General features: G+C 49.1%; 1 long non-coding RNA gene across 2 annotated transcripts; it reads left to right on the top strand.

Annotated features, from left to right (window-relative positions):
• Positions 1-1,016: 1,016 nt before the first annotated feature.
• LOC130709328 (uncharacterized) lies at positions 1,017-5,991 on the top strand. 2 transcript variants are annotated; one of them, XR_009009844.1, is made up of 3 exons: positions 1,017-1,248; positions 1,359-1,487; positions 1,840-5,991. It is a non-coding gene; the product is annotated as an uncharacterized LOC130709328 (long non-coding RNA). The 2 variants fall into 2 exon arrangements; XR_009009845.1 differs by having other exon boundaries at positions 1,359-2,004; positions 2,434-5,991.
• Positions 5,992-7,150: the final 1,159 nt, after the last annotated feature.

Here is a 7,150-nt window from a genome sequence, read left to right as displayed (position 1 = left end):
CCTCCATTATTTGTGTGTGGAGGGGTGTTTCCATATATTGTAGGACTTGGTGGACCTTTCAGGCTTCCATGGAAGAGGTAAGAAGGAAATTTTCTTTGCTTTGTAGTGTAGGTACGAGAAGTAAAATATCACTAGGTCTGTTCTGGTAATTTTGTCATCTGTCATTTTACAGGAAGATGGCAGCACTGCAAGCTCTTTGTATAATTAGAATACATTTGGTACAAGAAGAAACCACATACTGAGAAGCAGAGCACCATGACAAAACGAGTGACGTGGAAAGGAGAAGGGAACTGAGAGGAAGAAGCAAATGGTCGCCGAGACCCACCTTCTTCCAGGACCCTACCCCCCAAGTCACTCTCTTCTGGTTGAGAGCCTCCAAGGTTACTTACTGGTTTCTGCATCTTTAAATTCTTGCTTCCTGACACACACACTCCCTTATCTTCGTCCTGTGGTACATACTACCTCCCTCCTTTTCATACAACCCTGGTCATGGGGCACTTTCCAAGAGGCGTACTTTCTGGGATGCAAACACATACACTACCTTGTCCCAAGAGATCTTCCCTGCAGGGCAAACAAGGCTGTGGTTTCCTGGACATGTTTCAGCATCTCAGTGATGTGATCGCTGCTCCAGAGACACAGCTGGTCCTGCTCGGTCATTGTCTGTTGAATGGCTGTGGCTTGGGCTATGACACATGAGAATGACATGCGAAATTTGACCTAAACACTAGAGAATCTGGATCTGGAGGGACTGTGTCTGAACCAAATGAAAACCTTTCCAACTTTCCCCCATTTCCTTACTTTTTACACACATCTCATGTTATCAAATGTGAATACATAAATTACTTCTTATGTCAAGTAGTCTTTGTGGGCAATAGTCAGATAAAGATGAATATCTCTTCCTTTGGGCCTTCTCAAAAGCAGGCCCAGTAGGAATGGTCATTTTGTACAGTCCAGACTATAAATATCAGGAGCTTTAATGCTCAGCACACTTCCCACTGTGCTGAGAATGTCGGGAAGAGTGGGTGTTGACCTTCTTTAGAGTATATTTGCCCAGCTAATGGGAGTCCCTTAATGGTACTCAAATGGCTTAACGCCATCAAAATACAAAAGCTGGAAATCCATTTTCACACTTTCATTCGGATAATCCCAGCCACCCGTATCTCACAAGAGCATGGCAGGACTTCTTCAAGGCTGGTCCCCTCTTCCCCGTGCCGGAGATGATGGATGGATCTTCCAAAGACACGATTTGTAAGTCAGCCCTCCTCCTGCCGTCCTTGGGGGTGGGGCAGGCCTCGCGCACAGGGCACGGGGCCCCGAAATGAAATCCAGCTGACTTTTATGGGCTTCCCTTTACAAAGCCGGCTTCCGGCCTGCATCTGGCCTCAGGATGAAGCCGCTCTGGGTCTTCCTCACACCAGTAAATCCCGGATCAAATCTGCTCCAGCTGCGTCTGTCCTGCCTGCTCCCGAGGGGCCAGCCGTTGTCAGGTACGAGATATACAAACAAATTCCACAGCGGGGGATCTTGTTTCTAAGGATTATTTTTAGTTGAAATCAGCACCTTCCCCACTCTTCCAAGTTTCTAAGGCGCCGATTTATCTCCTTTCTACCTTCGTCCGTTTCGCCTTTTCTGGATTCGCTGCCAAAGCAGTTTCAGGTGCCCCATCTCACGCCTCTCTCAGGTGCACGTGGAGTAAAGTACTAAGTTTCGTCTGGTCCCAAAGGAGGCCACAGGGAGGGGTGGCTCGGAGCAGTGTCTCCTGTCCCTTGTTTGTTTGTTTGTTTTTGTTCTTTTTTTTTTTTTTTTTTTGGCGGCACCTTGTGGCTTGTGGAATCTTAGTTCCCCGACCAGGGATGGAACCTGTGCCCCCAGCAGAGGAAGCGCGGAGTTCTAATCACTGGACCACCAGGGAAGTTCCTGCATCTCCCGTCCCTTGAAAGGACCTGACAGCAGCAGAAGCCGTGTGGGTCGGTTTTTCCCAGCACATCATTTCCTGGGCCCCAGGTCAGTCCACGGGCCTTTCCTTGGTGCCACTTGCCCAGCACGCGCCCCGTTTAGGAGCCCAGCATGGCCACGTCTCTCTCCATCTGCAATAACATCAAGGAGCAACGCCTTTTCCCTCATTCCACCCGCATCCCTGCCGGCACCTGGGTCCTCCCAGGACACAAGTGCTTGGCTCACAGGATGTGTCGCTATTCTCTTTGCTTCAGCTGCCTTGGGGACAGAGTAGCTTGCATTTGGGAATGATTTAGAGTTTTTGCATATATTACTTCATTCGAGTCTCACAAATTCTGGGAATTAACAGAAGCATTTTCTAGACGTGGAAACTGAGCCTCAGATTCAGCAGTACATTCGTAACCAGTGACACTGGGTTTGAATCTAAGGATTTCAGGTTCTTGCCCTGAGTTCCTTTCTAACCGTGTATTTTTGCAGCATGAGTCTTGTGCTTTTGTAGTTCAGTCGCCCAGATGCTCCAGAGCCCTCCGTGGTGCTCGGCCGGCCTGCTCAGAGCTGCGTGTGTTGATACAGGCATAGCCAGGGTGACTCCCGCCACAAGCCTGGCCAGTCCCCGACTCTCTGCTCTGTCCCTGGCAGCAGGTGGCAGTTTCCACTCGGCCTCCGCACCGTCCTGTGTGCCCCGGGGCAGGACGGCAGCTGGGAGGAGGGATCCCGGGCCAGGCCAGTGCAGGCCCTGCATGTCCCCCAGGGTGACAGCCGTGCTCCTTAGCCAGGAGGCCAAGCCCCTCACCTGCCGGTCCGGCCTCCTTCTTCCACCTCCCTACCGGCCGTCCCCCGTCCCCACAGCCCTGCTCCCAACACGACCCTCAGCACCTGCCCAGCCCCTTTGCCTCTCTCCCTCCGTCCTCGCTCGCCGACAAGGGCCCGTGTCCGTTGCTCCGGTGGGGAGTGAGGAGAAAGGATCTGCAAGGAAACTTGGCACCTGTGAGAGAAAGGGCAACGTCACCGGACCCTGGCTGCACGATTGCTGCGGGGCCGCGGAAACACCACCTCTGCGTCCTCACGCGGCCCCCACGGCGCCTCTTCTGCCGTGTCAGCCTGGCTCCCCTTGGTTTGCTAACGTTGACTCCCCGACAGTAACGCAGCAAGGCAGCTCCGAGTGGAGCAAGGCCACCCGCCCCAAGCAGGCGGCTCGGGGGAAGGGGAGTTCCTCCGGCAGCCATGGGCGCTCGGGAAGCAGACACGTGCTTGCGTAGAGAGGGCAAGCGTGACGCTCGAGTTAGCCACATGGACCTGGGCTGGAACCCTGGCCGCCCCGGACGACATCGCGTGACCTGGTGACTCCCCCGGTGACCGGGAGCTGGGGGCTGACGGAGCGAAGGCCGCAAGGCGCCGGCTGGTCTGCACCTTCGGTGGTGCCTGACCTCGTTAGGTTATTATTACTGCCCGGTGGTGGGGAGGGCCTGGAGGGGGAGGGGTACGGGTGTGTACCAGGGGGGACAGGATCTGACATGATGAATCCCCGAACAAGCACTGTTCTCGTTCAGTCCTCCCAACCAACTTGGGCTCGTCCCCAGGTCAAGCCTTGGGGAGCAAAGCCTCCGAGGCCACCCCGCCAGGGGACAGACCGCTGCCCTCGGCTGTCCTCCCATCTGCTTCCCCGAGATCCCAAAGCCCCGGGTTCCCCCACCGTTGCTCATTTTCCACTTAGCTATGCTCTGTCCTCTGCATCCACAGACTGAGTTATTTCTGCTCAAAACCACCATTTGCTCTGCAAGATTAATTCCGAGTCCTTAGTCTGGCCCGGGAGAGGGACCCCCAGCCCCACCCAGCGCCTGGCCTCCCCACCGCCCCGGTTCTGTGGCCACACCTGGAGCTGCTGGGCCTGAGGGACCCTCCTTCTCCCCCTGTAACGCCGGGTTAAGGGTCAGCTCCATGGGGAAGCTCCGCCCCCCTCCCCACGCAGAGGCTGGTGCTTCTCTGCGGTCACTCACCCCACCCATGGGGTAGCTGGTGGCTGTGCACGGTACCCCATAAGCTAATCAAGAAAATCAGCACTAATTGTCCTCCTTTGCACAATGGGGCTAAAAGGAGTATTTGTTTTTTAACATCTTTATTGGAGTATAATTGCTTTACAATGGTGTGTTAGTTGCTGCTGTGTAACAAAGTGAATCAGCTCTATGTCTACATATATCCCCATATCCCCTTCCTCTTGTGTCTCCCTCCCACCTTCCCTATCCCACCCCTCTAGGTGGACACAAAGCACTGAGCTGATCTCCCTGTGCTGTGCGGCTGCTTCCCACTAGCTATCGATTTTACATTTGGTAGTGTATATATGTCCATGCCACTCTCTCACTTCGTCCCAGCTCACCCTTCCTCCTCCCCGTGTCCTCAAGCCCATTCTCTATGTCTGTGTCTTTATTCCTGTCCTACCCCTAGGTTCTTCAGAACCTTTTATTTTTTTTAATTTTAGATTCCATATATATGTGTTAGCATATGGTATTTGTGTTTCTCTTTCTGACTAACTTCACTCTGTATGACAGACTCTAGGTCCATCCACCTCACTACAAATAACTCAGTTTCGTTTCTTTTTATGGCTGAGTAATATTCCATTCTATATATGTGCTACATCTTCTAAAAGGAGTATTTTGTTCATAAGGTTTTTATTTTATAAAAATTAAATGAGTTAACACAGGTAAAGTACTTAGAATAATGCTTGGTTCACAGTAAGAGCTAATAAGGTTGGCTCTTACTAATATTACACTCTCGATAGATGTTAAAATAATACACGAGAATGGAATGAGAAGAAGTCCGATTTAACCTTTGCCTGTCATAGACTTTTGGTTTCCTTTCTTTCATATCTATTAAAAAACCTCAAAAAAAAAAAAACCACCTCCAGCCCAATGTGACTTTCAAAGTTTATTAAATGTGAAGAATGAGTTAGTTTAAATGTCACAGAAAAAATTAGTGTGCTCAGTCCCCACCATATTACTTCTTGGAAGACATCCAGCGTTCAAACCATACACCACCACTGCCTTTAGTTTGTCTTTAAATAAAAATCTTCATTTCTCGACTGACAGTAAAGAACTTGGCATTGGAAAAATTAGCAAGTTTGATGCTGGTGCAGAGTCAGAGAAAGCTGTCCCTTGAGTGTATTTGGGGCTTGTTTTAGCCAAATTAGCTTTAGTTTTTGGTGAGATCGGATTTTCAGCTGTTTTTCAGTAATGCAGAGACACACAGCACTACAACGTTTATTTCATATAAAATAAACCCGGGGTTTCAGTGCTCCTAAGGGCTCTCGTCATAGACCGAGGAAAAGTAGAGACCAGAAAGACATTAATATTATTAGTTCTGATCGTGGGCCAAGCACAGAGCTCTGGGTTTCAATGATCTCATCCAGGATGTGGGATAAGTAGGAACGGAACTGTTGAGTATTTGGGATGAAATGTAAGCATTTGGGGAATCTATATGCAGCAGATGTGGCCCTCTCCTCTCACCGTGTGTCTGTGCGTCCATCCATGCCGGGCGCCATTGGGCGTCTACGTGGTGATACAGCCCAGCGCTCCAGGGAGAGTGAGATGGCAAATTAGCCTCCGTGCTCGTAGCACAGAGCAGTGCTAAGACGATATATATATAAACAGTATAAATGCCAACATACGACAAATAAACGAAGACATTTCATAGTCCCAGAGTTTGGTTATAATTACAGTCTTAAAATCTAGGGCTAAATTCTGAAATGTGTGTGGTAGTACAGGCTGCGTGGATATTCATGTCTGCTAAATAGTCATTTGCTGCTGGAACTAGAGAGTTCTGTTTTATGATCGCAGGCATGTTGAATGTTTATTACACTAGTGGCTAAAAAGAATTTCTTTCTTCGTATTTTAGTTTTTGCTCTTCAAGTTTAATAGGGAAAAAAATAAAATGAAGATGATAAATAACACACAAAAGAAGGAGCAAGAGTGCAAATTAGTTCCTTCTAATTGCTAAGAGTAGCAGACATATTTCTTAAAAATGCGTTTGGGAAACTGTGTAGTCGAGGTTCTATAAACTATTGGAATGATCGGCCAATAGGTTGTATAATTGTATATAAAAAATTTAAAAACCACATGAGAAACTGTGTCAATTTGAAAGTAACCACGGGTATCATTTAAACGCACATTCCTTTGACAAAATAGGTATGAACTAACCAAAATCACATTCTTTAGATTGCCTGGAATTCTGCTTCTCCAAGAAAGGGTTTAGGGTAAAGGAATTCTAGTGTGCTGTGTCCTTGCATGGAAAGGTGTAACCCAAACTATATCAACTTGATATGGACCAATTCGTTATTTTGGAAAGTCTGTTTTTAAAAAGCCAAAGGAAAATCAACTCTGCCATCTGGTGTAGAAACAGGTCATTGCAACTTCTTCTTTCTTAAAAAAAATAACAGCTAACCCAGCTATTCTTCATTTATGAAGAATCATCATGACACAGTGATATAGCGGCCTAGTGGTTTTTCCTGGGTAACCGAAGCCTGTTACAGATTTTAAAAAATTGTTGATGGCGGGACTTCTCTGGTGGCGCAGTGGTTAAGAACCCGCCTGCCAATGCAGGGGACACGGGTTCGAGCCCTGGTCCGGGAAGATCCCACATGCTGCGGAGCAACTAAGCCCGTGCGCCACAACTACTGAGCCTGCGCCCTAGAGCCCGTGAGTCACAACTAGTGAGACCGCATGCCACAGCTACTGAAGCCCACGTGCCTAGAGGCTGTGCTCTGCAACAAGAGAAGCCACCTCAATGAGAAACCTGAGTACCACAACGAAGAGTAGCCCCCGCTCGCTGCAACTAGAGAAAGCCCGCGCAGCAACGAAGACCCAACACAGCCAAAATAAATAAATAAATTAATTAAAAAAAATTGTTGATGGGAATGTTTCTAAGACAAGGACTCATTTTCTGTCTATGGTGAACCCAACGGCACCTTTCTTTGGTGACTCAGATGCTCATATGAACATCAGTTACCGCTCTGCCCCTATAGCTCAGGGATAACCCCAGACTTCAGTGACATTTGGCCTTGCCCTCAGTGGCCCCATGGACTGCACTTTTCTGAAGTGCAGCCCAGCTGGGAGCTGGCCAGGCCGCTGGAGCTGGGAAACCAGAAACCTGAAGCCATGAGGCAGGCATGGGTTTGGCTGGAAACAGGCGACCTCCAGATGGC

The sequence above is a fragment of the Balaenoptera acutorostrata genome, chromosome 12 (assembly GCF_949987535.1).
Source record: "Balaenoptera acutorostrata chromosome 12, mBalAcu1.1, whole genome shotgun sequence".
In the NCBI taxonomy this organism is placed as follows: Eukaryota; Metazoa; Chordata; class Mammalia; order Artiodactyla; family Balaenopteridae; genus Balaenoptera; species Balaenoptera acutorostrata.
This window is presented reverse-complemented; position numbering and strand designations above follow the sequence as displayed.